A 14845-nucleotide genomic window follows, 5' to 3' on the forward strand; every position below is an offset into this window, starting at 1 on the left:
TAGCTACAGAAATGAAGAGAATAAGAATCTTCTGACATACATTAAACATATTACTGAAAATAAAAACACCAAGGGCTTTTTCTTCTTTCTTTCTTTCTAAATCTTAACAGTAAAATGGAGATGTAAAATGTCAGGCACAGATGCTGTTTAAAACCAGTACAATTAGCAAATACTACTCTCTAGAAAATTGGGCTATTAAAGGTTATTAAAAATCTGGGTTTTTTTTCAGTTGTTCTAATTAGACTGTTATATAGATAACTGTAAAAAGCCCTTAATCTTGTATTTCTAGAGCCTGTTTTATTTCCACATGGTTCAGAAGAGAGTTCTCACTTGGAATAAGAAATTATTTAATTCATTAAAATGCAGTAAAATCGACTAGTGAAGCCTTTGACTAGGTTCTCACTTAGCAGTGTATCAGACATACATCTCATCGGAGCAAGGGGTTAACATTTCCTCACTTAGAAAAGCAGTCCCGGCAACGAGCCTTAAATCAGCTGAAGCAAGCAAGAGAAGAAGGTAGGACAAAYTGCCATGGATCAGTCACAGTAGCATGTCCTTTTACTTAAAAATTAAGAACATAACACTAATCAGAGCCTTTTCCTTTTCTCCCCCTGCAAGCACCTACGGGAAGCGGTGTTTTCAGAAGCTCGCACTTCCGAGCTGTAATAAGTCTCGGCAGCGGGAAGAGGAAGGTGTTAGGCGGAGACAGAAATTAATAGCGAGGGGGCAAGTTCACCTGTCATATGTGAAGTGCCAGAACAGCAGCTTCAGCAYGCTCTCCTCTAAGTGGCAGATACAGTTCTACACCGCTACCGTCTTYCCCACGCATCTATCGTCCTGCAGGCGCTGGCCTGCTGGACACGCTGCTCACGCGCTCCGCAAATAAACCTGTGGTACAAGGAAGCTAACTGGAGTCACAAGCATGCCACAAAGTAAGCTAAGACCTTCTACGAACAAGAAAAATACGTGGTAGCTTAAGAACATATTCTGTATTTTAATTACTTCACTTTCACAATGCTGTACTTTTGGTATCAAGACATTGCAGCAACGAAAGAAAAAAAAGAGCTAACTCCAAGTTTGCTCGTTACACAGATGATACAAAGATTTCCCAGTGGAACAGCTGCTATTGAACGCTATGACTTTGCCCGGCTGAGAGGTGGGCAGCAGACTGCCTATTTTAATTTAGGGAATCAACACGCTGCAGAATAGGAAGATTTTGTAAGATCACCTGCTCAGCTACTGAGGTGAATGCTCATCGATAACCCTAAACGGGTAGATCTCAACTGCCAGACCGAGCTGTTTAGCCAAAGTTTCGGTTTCTAAAACACATTGCTTTACCATCTCAATTTACAGAAAACATTAAAAACACCATGGAAGCTGAGAGAGGTTTTCACAGAAAACGCTAGATTCTTACTTGATTATTAAAAGCCATCTACTCTTTTACATACACTAGAACTCTGACAACTAAACTTACTGCATAATACAGGTAAAAGTCTGACACTGATGAAAAAATACAAATTACTAGCCAATAAAACTACTACGAAAAGGTGTCTTTCTCCCATTCCTCACTATTGCTGTTTCCAAGCTTATTAACCCAACCTAGTAAAAAAGCATCTAGTAATAAAAGCTTCAAAACTTTTCCAATGTACGTAAAACAAAAACCTTTCTTCTTTAAAGGATAACGTAAGGTTACAGCAATATCCATTAAAAAAGCTTTTATGTAAGAGCCATAAAAATTATGTACCTCTCAGCATTACATTCAGATTCAGCCAGGTTGGAAGGGACATCAGGAGGTGATGTGGCCTCCTCCTCAAAAGCACAGTCAACAGGGAATTCCAAAGTTAATTTTTACTAGAAACAAAGTGATTAAGAAAACTCAAAATCTAAAAGTGCCTCCTGTGATTTAGAAAATAATTTAACTTCTGAATGAAGTCATTGCAGCACATACAGTCCACATACTTCAGTCTGATTTTCTTAAAAAAAAAGTTTGAAAAGCTGCTACAAAATATATCAGGGATTGTACCCTTGTATTAATACATGCATTAATGCAATTGCCTACATAATTGGGCACGTGCACATGACCATACCCGTTCTGCACATCTGGCTGGTCTGTATCTTTGCGCCTTACGACACGCGGAGATGGGAGCRGGCAGTTTTAGGACCACAGGAACTGCCATAGGGGATGAAAATCGCGGTCTTTCCAAGCGTCGCATCTGTGCCTCGGGAAGAGGTAGGAGCTCACGCATCTTTCCGGACAGACTGAAGATGCCCCAGCAGGTCAATATGGTATCACCTGCTCCTCAGAAGCTCTGCCTATTTCCCTCCAAAAGACTGATTTAAACCACAACTTTTTTATCTCTTTAAAAATGTTTTTTTTATTCTCCCCGAGCATCGCCCTGGTGCAAGCCCCCCCCAGCAGCCGCGGGCTCCTGCCCGTTCCCCTCCAGCCGCCTTTGTACTTCGGCCCAGGCCCCTTTGTTCCTYCGGCACAGCCGAGCGAACGTGGAACTTCCTCGCCCGCTTCCCCCATCTATTCAGCACCGCTTGTACTCCCGCTATGCTTTCGGGCTTTCTGCAGCAGGAAAGAAGCCCGACCTTTTCAATCTCCCCACTAAAGAGGCTTTCCCAAAGCTATATAATTTTATATTCAATGCAGAGTAGCTCATGTGCCATGCAAACACTACGTGCTTCAGGCACTTCCGATTTTGCACTTTACTTCAGTTATTGCACTGTAAACATTTAGATGCATCCTTTTAATCTGAATTACTCCGAGTAGTTCCACTGCATTTTACTAAAATGTAGACCACTATATTCTGCACAAAGGAACTAGACTGGAGGGTTAAGAATCAGCATCAGTGATGCCAGCAGCTCCCTCTAGTTGGAAAGTGCATTATTTTTTTTTACCCCTGCAGAGCTGGTATGGAGGGGAGACAGCCAGATACTACAAGCATCTTACACTAAACAGCAAGATAATATACTCGAACGGACAGTTGACTGTAGACCCGCTAGTTGTATCACTGATTCTTTTTGAAATGAAAAAAACTAAAGATTTTTCGTTACTCAGGTTGACTTCTGACTGCTTTTCTAACATGTAACTACGAAAAAATAAATAACTCTAACATCTGACTATGAATAAATCGTATTTTTTTTTTTATTCCCAATTAGATCAGGAAAATGGATTTGAAAACTCTTGTTTTATTTTAACTTTAAAGAAGAAGGAGAACTTGCACATCCTTTAAATAAATCTAGGGTTTCATCCACTGATCCAGAAGCCACCTCCTCACACTGCCAAGGCTTTGAAAGTAAAGAAGAGGCTTTTTAGCCTGAGGGGTTAAAAGTGTGGGTGTGGAAGTGAGCTTTTGTTCGAAAAATTAGCAATGCGATGAGTCATTGTGCATTAGCGGCAGAATAGTTTTGCATCTTGTATGAATCCAGACACCATATGCCATGCGAGGGCCCGTCGCTTTCTCGGGGGCCGCGGCTGACAGGCCGCCACGTGGGTATCCCCAGCGGAAAGGCCGTCTCCCGGCCGCGGCGAGCGCAGGAACCCAGCGCCGCCAACCCGGCGGACGTTGTCGGGAGCAGCAGGAACAGCTGGCAGAGGCAGCGCCGTGGCGCGGGCTGCCGCCGCCAGCCGGATGGATGGACGGACGGACGCACGGATGGACGCACGCGGCCCCCTCCACGCTGCCGGGCGCTGCAGCCAGCGGGCCGAAACGACGATGCCCGGGCAGGTGAAGCGCGGGCCGGAGGCAACAGCTGCCTTGTCTGTGTGAGGATTGCGCCGCCTCCGTTAAGTTTAAAAAGCCGTTCACGTGAAACGTGCGCGCTACATTTGCGACAAAAAACAAACAAAAATCATCCCAGGAAACCCAAAGTGTAAACTAGCATTTGGAAGCAAGTTTTTAAATGATCCAGTGCAGCTTTTAGCTGCAAAAAGCCCTTTGAAGTTAACAGGAGCTGAACAGTAGGAAAAAAAAAACATCAAAACTTATTTAAAATGTGTTAGGAATACAGAAACCTTTGTCAGGGATACGACCGAAAAAAATCCACAGTAACTCAGAATGAGCTGGTCAGCGTTAACACAAATACAGCAATTTTGGCTTCTGCCGTAACTTTGAAGAGTCGCCCTCGTCCCGCAGGAGCCGGAGGCGGCCTCGCGACGGAGAACGTGGAGGAGCAAGCGCTAGGTGGCCGGCCCCTAGGCGCAGCTTCTCCGAAGGGAAGGGAAGGGAAGGGAAGGGGAGCGCGGCGTCAGGCTCGCCACGCCAGCTAAGCTCACCAGCTTAATCGTAAATAAAACCGTACCACGCAACTTTCCGACTTCGTTATTGTAACTTAAATTAAAACCAGAGCTCCGTTAGCGGCTTCCCGAAGGCCCTTGGGGGTAGGGCAAAATTGCACCAACAAAACCCGCACTTTAATTGTTTTATTTTTATAGAGAATAATAGAGGCGCTTTGACGGTGGTCAGCTTGACCGAACTGGCAAAGCTATTCCACGAATGGTCCCATCGAAGCGAGCAGGATCGCTCGCTGCAGAGGTCTGCAGCGAGCAGCCCGAGCGCAGCTTCGAGCGAGGAACGTGCRCCCTGCAGGTCCTCATCCCTTCAGCTGACCCAAATTCGGCAGCGCTACGTCGTATTTCTACAGCTAATCACAGATCAGCTCCAACATGGTAAAAACATATCTTAAACCTGCCCAAACAGTAAATTAAGATTCCTCCCCTTTTTTGCAGCTGAAGCACGAGAGAGGGGTGGCGAGTTCGTGCGGGAACATGCGCCGTTCCAGACTGCTTTCAGCACCCTAGTATTAGGGACTATATTAAAACTTATTAGATATTATAGCCAGTCAGTACAAAATACTCAATCTTATTTTCCTCTTCGACTCTTACTCATAATGCTCTTCATAAAATTTCAGAGAAATCTCTATGTATTCACAAGCAAAATTCAGTAGAGCTATGCTGTAACTCTGACAGCTTTAAACTGAATAAACATTCCCACAGCCTTCCAAAGGTTACAAGCAGCAGTATATTAGCACTTTTGCGCAACTCACTTTGATTCAAAGTCCAGGACATAAGAGTTTAAAGCATCAATTAAAACTCCCCAGGTTCCTGCAAAACTGTTTGTGTACAAATGAAATATTATTGATGAAGAAATAGAAGCAAAGAAACAGTTTCACACAAAGCAGCAGCTTTGCTGTGGCAGAGAATTAAACTTCAAGGTCGCAACTACAAATTCTGATCTGCTTTTTTAATAATATAGACTATACTACTGCCAGGAAGATCATGACTTTCCAGCCTTTGGTGGGAGTTAAAAGCACACGGCAGTGTACTTTAGAAAGCTTGTTTTGAATTATTGTACATGTAATCATTAAACGAACGCAAAGATGACTTCTCTTCTAGCTCTGACTTATACCACACAGTGAAATCACATTTCATTTTAAAAACTATTTAATTCAGGATGTCACTTAAACACAAGGGGTTTTTTTTAGAACTCGTTTTACATTATCTAACAAATAAAAACTTTGAAAGCTGTTGGGTTTTGTTCACTTTTACTGAAGAGCACCATGCACAAATACAGGTCATCCTTGAGAAGAGCAGAAGACAGAGCTATTTCAAACTCTTATAGAATTAGCTTGGGACTTTACCAACAACTCTTAATGATCTTTACAGCTTCCAGCTGTGGAGAACAACAACAATGCTCCATGTTACAACAGAAAACACAATTGCATTCTTAGCACGAAATCATATAAAGACATCCTAAAAGGTGAGAAGACTTGAGCGTTGCTGAATTAATAGTATTTTTGGAGGTGCAAGAGGTCTTTTATTACAAAAAATAACAATATTTACTTAGAAATACCAAGCACAGTGTCTGCAATGATCTGAGGGGGGTGGAAACGGACTCACTGAGAACAACAGAAAGGAAGCTAGAATTTAAAAGCAGCAGCAGCAAGGAATTAACGCAGTTATTCTTCTTACACGGATGGTGGGCCATCTCCAATCGCAGGGATGAGGGATATGAAGCAGGCGACCAGGGAAGGTATGACTTTTTGTTGTTACACAAATTCTGCGGATGAATAAAATGGAAGTTCACTTAAAACACCTGGCTCTTGCCTGATAAATGCCGTTTATGTGTGATACAGAAAGGAAGACAGGCAGCCGCAAAGTTTGCAAGTTGACAAAGATCGTGAGCAGTTAAGAGCAAGGTATATCTGAGGCATATTACACGGGAATAGGAACAGTGATGGATATCTACAGCTGCACACACAAAAATACAGGAATTTAAAAGGCATTGCACCTGTACGTCATTCAGAAACATCTAAATTTGTGCAAGTCTTGTATAGACCTTTCTATATTCAGAAAGGGAACGCAGCAGATCGCCCTGCAAGTCTATGAAGAGCACTATGAAYACGAGTTGAAGAGCTGCCTCCGCAATCCCATGTAATGCCACCTAAAAGCTCTGCCTCGCACAACTTATTACAGGCTGGAACAGATTAGAGCTATCGATTGCCGCCCGGAGAAGGTTCTCGCTGTGCGAACGGACGGTAAGCAGCAGAGACAGCCAGCTCCACTATCGATCTGCTGCAGCAGGGGAACCGCGCTTCAAAATGAAAGTCAGTGCTTCTTTACACACCTATCACAGCTACTGGGGCATTTATCAGGATCCTTCAGAAATTGGTGTGACTGGACCAAATACTTCTGTTTGAAACTCAGACCTGTCTTCTGACGGCTGGTTACAACTGACAGAAAAGCTAAGGATGGCAAGTTAAATCTGCTGCTTTCTGTAGACAAAACAACAGGGATGGGCTACAGCTACTCCTTCGAGTCAGCCCTGATGGTTTCAGCAGAAAGCTGTCAGATGCCACATCCTATCAATTGTCACAGCTGCTGGGACACACTCACTAGAGTTTCATACTGATTTCTAACAGGATCTATGCAGCTTGAAGGCACAACCTCCTTGGACAAAACAAAGCAGAAGAAATTACAAACTCCTCTTTAAAAAAAAGTAATAAGCTTTCTATTTTATTTTCGTAGTACGATCTCACACACTATCATAATCAAAACAGCATTCTTGATGCAAGCTCAGCAAAGCACACATTAAAGGTACACAGAAAGTGTTTTCAGCCATGTGATGTTACGTGCATCTACCAAATATGTACGCCAGTCACTCACAAAATTAAATCAAACATAGAAAATATTTTTCTTACTTAAAGTCTCTGATAAAACAAACGAGCAAATCAATCACTCCATTAAGTTAATCATAAATTGGCTTATATTGACAAAAGGAGCTACACTGCAAATTCAAAAGTTCATGTTTTTTGCTTAATCTTCTTGATTCCAGACATAATATATTCATATATGATAAATATGCTAGTATCTGGATGCAATATAATTAAAGTTAAGAATATATTTTTTGTTATGCATTTAGATGGCCTTTTGAATTCATCCTGACCAGATAATTGTTTGGTATAGCTAAGCAGGTACACACTATTCATTACAGCACATAAGCCCTTAAGAGCTATGCACCAAATTACTTCTCTAAAATAAGTGCTGTGTTTTTCTCCTGGCCCACAGGACTGCAAATCTTAACCAGAGAAATGATGACATCCAGTGCTCAGCTATTATGTCAAGTGTATGCATTTTCATAATGTATTTTCTTTTCAATTAGTGAGATGAAGAGTAGGACTAAAAGTGCAATTGCTATTCACAATCTAGGGGGAAGGATGCAATAGAATACCACAAATAACTCCGAAATAACTTGCATTATAAAATTTATGAGATTTTTAAGTAATGAAATTTCTTAAATAAGACTTGAGCCCAATTTATGAAGTTCTAAATCAAAACAACTTTAAAGAGCAAGGACAGTATTCTGTTCAGACAGACTGAAGCTGGGTTCACAGTAATCAAAATTGCATTTCCCCGTGCATGTTAAGAGTATCTCTGCTAAGATATTGCTTTCCCCAGATCCAACAATCTTTTTGGAGACCAGCAATAAGATACGGACCGAGGTGCCCGACGGGAGGTTGGACTAGATGATCTCCAGAGGTCCCTTCCAACCTTAATGATTCTGTGATTATCTGTGATACTGACTTCATGAGTTCTATTCATTTGGGGGTTAGGTTTAGCTCAGTTGGTTAGAGCGTAGTGTTAATAATGCCAAGCTCGCGGGTTTGATCCCCGTATGGGCCACTTGCTTCAGGGTTGGACTAGATGATCTCCAGAGGTCCCTTCCAACCTTACCAATTCTACAATATCTGCAGACTTAGTTACACTTGCATATTTGGAGGTTTACTAGCATTTGAGCTTAAAAACTGTCAGCTTAAACAGCAGCTATAAATTGGATCTATACAAAAAAAGTCTTATATTAATACTTATATTTAAGTCTTGTTCACTTTTAATATTTATCTTTATAGACAAGACCAGCTCTCAAAGATGTGCATGACTACACACAAGGCAGCCTAAGGCAACAGAGACTCTAAAACCTTCAAATATTCAACCCCCCCCCCCCTTTTCTAATACACAAGAAATTGAAAATAAGCTGGAAGAAAGCAAAAAGATGCCATTTTAACAGTATATTATCATCCTAATCATTTTCTGAAATATTTAATGTTACTGGAACTAGAATAGACTCTTGTTTAGCAGAACCTTCCATTCTGATTACGAACAGTTGATAACTACCCTCCAGCTGAGTTTGTCCAGCCAGTTTTATTTCTATCTTTGCCACACCCTGTCAGCTCCCTTCAGAAAATACCATTTAGATGGCAGGACTTTAGCGTTGCACCTAAATACTTGCAGCTTCCTTCTTGTCCACTGGTCCTGTTATATTACTGCCAAGAAAAAAGAAACTGGTATGACATGATTTGATCTTGTCCAATCACACTGGTTGTTACCACAGACTAGTTTTCCACAGACAGCTTGAGGAACTGATTCAGTATATCTCTGGCTATTTATGTTACACTGACCGGTCTGTAAATTGACAAGCCTTTCTGTTCTCCCCCTTACTCTTCCTCAGCACAGCCACTCCTTTTGTCTTTCTTCTGACACCTCATCTGTCCTCCATGGGCTCGCTAACTGCTAACAGCTCTGAGGTTGTTTCAGTTCTTTTAAGTATGAAATGAAAGAATGGGAATCCAGAACTTCAAGAGTAAAATCCACCAGGCCAGCAAACACAAAAGCCATTTCACTTACTGGGCTAGCCCTACTCCTTGGTCACTGGTGTTAGCTGACTACGTGAAGAAAATGGTTGGAAGGATAGCAAAGGGATGAGCTGAGGAGTTATCTACTGCCCAGAAGTACAATGTGAAGCCATGTTAATAATGATTTTTAAAAAAGTTATGAAGTGTGACTTAACATTGCAACTACTCTCAACACTGCTCCACCAACTTGTCATCTTCTTGACCCGAAGCGATGATGTCAATTTGTCTACGTGAGCCTCATCCTGAAGGACACAAAAGCAAGTACACAAGCAGCACCTCCGTCTGCACACTGAAAAATCAAAACCTTCCTGAGACAGTGTACCTATGTAGCTAGTCTATCCAAACAGCAGTGACAATGTAGAATATGAAGAGATTTAGATCTTCTCAAGCAGACTGCATACAATAAAGAACTTTCTTCCCACCTCCAGGTACGTTTTCAAAAAAACCAAAAGGAAATAATAGTATTGTCACTAAGTAACTCAATTTAAATTTGTCAGAAAACTGTATTTAGGGAGCTATAAACTCACCAAGATATTTTGAAAGCAAAAACTGTTCATAGAAGGAGAAAGATTTATTTACTCATTCAAATCTGGATGGATTTTACGTTGCATCACATATTTTACRTACAGTTCATATTGCCATATCTTCCTTCTTTGTGTCTAATTTTACCAAAACCTTACAAATACACTGTTTTTCATCCCTGCTCTTAACTCCTAGGGCATTCTGCTTATACATTTGCATTACTCTTAAAGACAATATCAACAACAAGCAACCCCTGCTTTAACAAGGCTCAGTTAAAAGGAACTCTAGTTTCAACACAGATAGTAATTTCAGTCTGACAGACTAGCTGTTCCTTCCTTTTCTCAGCAAATAAATGGGTGGCTTTAATACTCTCCAAAGCTTGTATGAGTACTTACACTTCTATACAACAATTTTAGTAAGTTYTAATGTTATTCTTCTGTTTTTACATAATTTTAACGCACTTTGTTTATGATTACAGTAAAATATACATACATATTTAAAATGAAAATTATTGCCTGAAAAAGCAGAACAGTGAACCTTCCTCCTGAAATACATTCCCAGCGCTCAACAGTTACTTAATTTTTGCGAGAGCACCATTTAGTATGGTCTGCAGCTGCTTAGTCTCAATACTTCAGTGCACCAAGAATGAAAGTACTTCTGAAAAAAATGATTATCTTAAACATATACTAATGTATGATCATCCACTAACACGCAAACATTGCAACACTTGCAGAGAACACTGAGCTTTAACTCGACTATGCCTAACCACACTGTGTTTGCTGCGGTACAATGCCATCGTACGCCATTTGACTTGTACAAAGAAACTTGTAGCCAGAATGGCTTTAGAGTAAAGTTTAAATTAGTTACTTTTTAATGCATTTTTTTCTTGTTCTCATGAATGCCTTAAAATGGAAATAGTTACATCAACACAAAAAGGAGATTAAAAAAAATCTTACATGGTCTGCCATAGTTACCTTTTCCATTTTCAAAGAAATTTCCAGCAGAGAAATGTATTTGGGTACAACAGTGGAATTTGTGTCATCATGACCAAATGATTACAGTGCAAACCACAGATTCTTCTGCGGCTCCGCAGGCTTCCTGTCCCCATGGTAACTACAGCTCTGATATTGTCCTCCACTCAGCTGGAGTACTGGGAGTTGGGAGGCTTTTGTGCCTGATGAGATTTCTTCCACAACCTTCCAGCAACAGACCCTACTGCTTCCTCCTGACTCTTTCCTAATTGAGATGCAAATTAATCTTGTGGCTGATTACACTTCCCTTAAAGCTACTGACAAGTGCAGCTGTAACCAGAGTTTACAGACTTTCCAACAAGTGACTTCAGCTGTCATCATTTGCATGAGGCTGCCAGAACTCAACAGCCCACTACCTAGTGGATGTAGATCACTTCCCTTCAGGCACCACAAACATTTATTCACTTCCCATCCTTAAATGCACAAGTTCAAATGAGAATTTGGCTGTGCACAATCCACTGCGGGCAGAATACTGGCCTGATAAATATTTTACACCATCAACTTAACAGTGGCAGAAAGGGAAGGTGGAGCAGGAACATTTTGTTTTAAAGTTCCATCATCATTTGATAAACCARTCCCTCAAGTCTCCCACTTCTTTTATAACTCTCCCTTCATTTCCCTCACATCGGTCAATATTTTATTACTATTGAACTATTCACAGCCAAATGCAGTATTTAAAATATAACCTAAGCAGTGACAGAGCCATCTTCACTACTGTTCTTTGAATTACTTTGTGCAATTACTAATTACCAATTTCTAATCATATGTGAATCAAGAAAGTTTTAAACTATTTACTCTCATCACGAATGCTGATTTTTAAAATGGCTTGTTCTGCAAACAAAACTTGAAGTTCACTCCTCAGCTTTGCCTTAACGTGCTACCACAAACTCTTCTGCATTCATCCAAACTGCAAGGTTACGTCTCACGTGTCGCAAAATATCATTGTTTACTTCTAAAGGATTACTGCTTTTTATTTCTGCTTTCCACTGACATTTGAGTTATTCACCTTATTTTAATATATTCATAATTCTTAAAGCTGACTCTTTGTCCATCAGTTACAGCCACTAAAGCCCATTGCTCTTTTGCATCCTCTTCCTTTCCCCATGAGTACAGAACACTTCAAAATTTTATCATCTGCAAATTGATAAATAAAATGCTATAATGTCCTAAGAAATAAAATGACTTTTTATAAAATTCTAAGTTATTTATAATTTAAGAGTCCACTTCCACAAAATCAGCTGTGTGCATTTACCTGTGGCAATCCTAATTAAAGTAGCTATATTAAGCTGGTTTAAAGCTTTATAGAATACCTTTTCCCTAATATACTGCTGTTCACTATTGTATTTTAGAAGCTAATTGAGGAATTGTGAACAGGCTATTCTCATTTCATGCCTTTTCAGATCCTCCCTGCATCACAATCCTGTCTCTCAGAATGCCTCACACTAGTATGCAGTTAATTCATCACTTTTGCTTACTATTTTCCTCTCCAGCTCCATGAAGTTGTTAAAACTTGCTTTCATTACTCCAGAATTGCTGGGTCTGCTTTTCTCCTGTTTTCTTAATTGCAGTTAGTGCAGTGAACACCAGAGAGCAAAGTCATTCACTGAGCTTGCATACTATGGGAAGAGCTACACACCAGCACTGCTATCCGGGACATGTTCAAACACTTCCTTCTGAAACTCAGAATTTGCAACAAGAATACATTACCCATTCGTTATAAAATCCCACACATCACACATGGAAATTAGAGAAGCATTCCCGACTTACTCATACATACACCAAACGTGTCTGGTTTGATGTCACCCCACTGTCTGGCTACATCTCAACCCTCCTCTCACAGTAACTGCTGAACTGCAATCCATTTCAATATATATACATCCATAAATTTAAATTGAAGTTTCTGGCTCATGAAAAATTTTAGTATGTCTTTGTATCTTCACTATAACAATTGTTCAGTTATCTATCATAAAAGTTAYGTATAGCCTTCTCAGCCAGTGTCCATCCTGATGGGATCTTCCCACCACATTAAGTTTTAGAAGTCTTCCAATTTACTTTCACTTTTCATTTATCATACAGAGAAGTAGTAGTTGATTCACTACAGAAATCTCTGCTGCAAAAGTACACCCAAAAAAGCAAAATGTGAATCTAGGGACAGATACTGTATCAGCTAGACTCAAGAGTATGCTAAAAACTAGTATACGCTATCATGYTTGTGCTGCACTTGTTTCACTGGGGATAATGAGGACTTAGAGACAGACCGAACAGGAAAGCAGGAGCACAGCAGGCTGGTGAAAATTGTTCGCTCACAAAATGTGAAAGTCGTAAAATGAATAGGAAGTGAAAATCAGAGGACTCCTACTGGCAGTTAGGTGGTAGGGGCAACAGGATCTCTCCCGTCTTGTAAGCACTACTACTAATGTTAATTTTACCACACTGTAATTTTATTGCTGTATGTAGATGAATCAATCAGCTTAGATAGTCAAAGATGCACAGAAAAGAATTTTAGTAACTAGCTAGATTTCGCTCCTTAAACAAAAGTGAAAAATCAGCATGTTTTAAACAGCTGTTAGGTACTGCCATAATTTTGCATTCAACTCTTTATGCAACAACCACTGACCTAACTTTGTTTTAAAATGAGGAACGAATGAAGTTAAAATGTTAATTCATTTAACTACAAGGCTACTCTTAATTTCTGAGGATATTTGTCAAATATATTAGATAAAACAGTTTTTTTTTTTCAAAAAACAGCAGTATTTGGAAGATATTATACGTATTAAAAATGTGTCTCAAGCTGATTAACCTATGTTCTTTTAAAGACCAAAACATTCCATTTCCAAACTCTTTCTCAAACTCGTATGATTAGAAAAATCCTCATATGAAAAGCACTCAAAGAAAGTAAAGTAAATTGCAGTCAGTATTGGTCCTGAGACTAGAGAGATGTGAACAACAAAACATGCTATAAAATGTTTCTAGCATAATTATGGCATTAGGAGAAAAGAAGCCCAGAATGTCAAGTAACACGTGATTTTATGCTTAGTCTGCATATCACTTAAGAATAGAAGTCAACACTGCATGTTTTGTATTAGAGAAGCATACCATCGAGTTATCATCCAGCAACTGTTAGAAAATACATTCTGAAAATGCTTAAATACAGACATGGCTGGAACAAAATTTGAATTGAAACATTCAAATTGTAAGCCAATTCCCATCCGTCTTACTAACGTAATGAGTCCCAGTAAAGTCAGTGGGACTACTTCATTCAGTAAGAAACTGGGAGTAGAATTAGCTCTGTGTATTAGTCTAATATATACCACAGGTAACTATTTTATTAGCATGAAAGGAAATTGAAGATTATCACCACTCTCAGTTCAAAGAATAAATGTTAAGTCCAAATCTACCATGAAAAGATTGTCTGAAACTGCTGCTGAGATCATTCTTCTGATGTTATGACCTTATTTTTAAGGCCCTGGATTACAGCTGGGTACAAATGATTCTAAAAACATTGAGCTTGATAGGAAGAAAGCTTTGACATTTTTCAATAAAATCAAATTGGAAGGATACTCATCAACACTTACCTCTAACAGAAAAATGTTTGAAATGAAGAATCCTACCTAAGTAGTGCATTACATCAGTAGGAAGAAAGGATACAAGCTCTGGTAGAGAGGGATGAGGGACTTCACAGCTCTGCTGGCATTGATGCACGTGGCACACACAAGGCTTGGCAGCAGCTTTGCAGTCACTATTGCTCCATCAAAGAGAGGACCAAAAAATGGCACCTGCAGATCCCAAAATAAAAACAACRCATATAAAGTCAAGCCAAGTGGCACTACATGCTTTTACTTTACATGTATAAGGACATTTTATAGAACACAACTCAGTGAACATCTATTTATGATGTATACTAACAAAATTCATCTATGAATTTGAAGTTGATTTTCCATTTTGAGTAGATACTGAGAGATGTTTTCTATGTTGCATCTCACAACAAGAGACCCTGACTCACTGGCTGAGCAATGCAACATTGACAGGAGTTTTCACAAGAAAGCATTTGTACCAAATATTCCTCTACAAACATCTTCCCTGGACTTCATTATAGG

At 39.9% G+C, this 14845-nt stretch overlaps 1 long non-coding RNA gene across 1 annotated transcript in view; it reads right to left on the bottom strand.

Moving 5' to 3' along the window:
• LOC146588078 (uncharacterized) overlaps positions 1-14520 on the bottom strand; it is a 41400-nt gene extending 26880 nt beyond the window's left edge. Inside the window, exon 1 of the long non-coding RNA XR_014897495.1 lies at positions 14397-14520. This is a non-coding gene — a long non-coding RNA (uncharacterized LOC146588078). The remainder of the gene's footprint in view (positions 1-14396) is intronic.
• Between the last annotated feature and the right edge of the window lie 325 nt (positions 14521-14845).

The sequence above is a fragment of the Rhea americana genome, unplaced genomic scaffold (genome assembly GCF_003343005.1).
Source record: "Rhea americana isolate MKP2758 unplaced genomic scaffold, rheAme1 scaffold_542, whole genome shotgun sequence".
NCBI lineage: Eukaryota > Metazoa > Chordata > Aves > Rheiformes > Rheidae > Rhea > Rhea americana.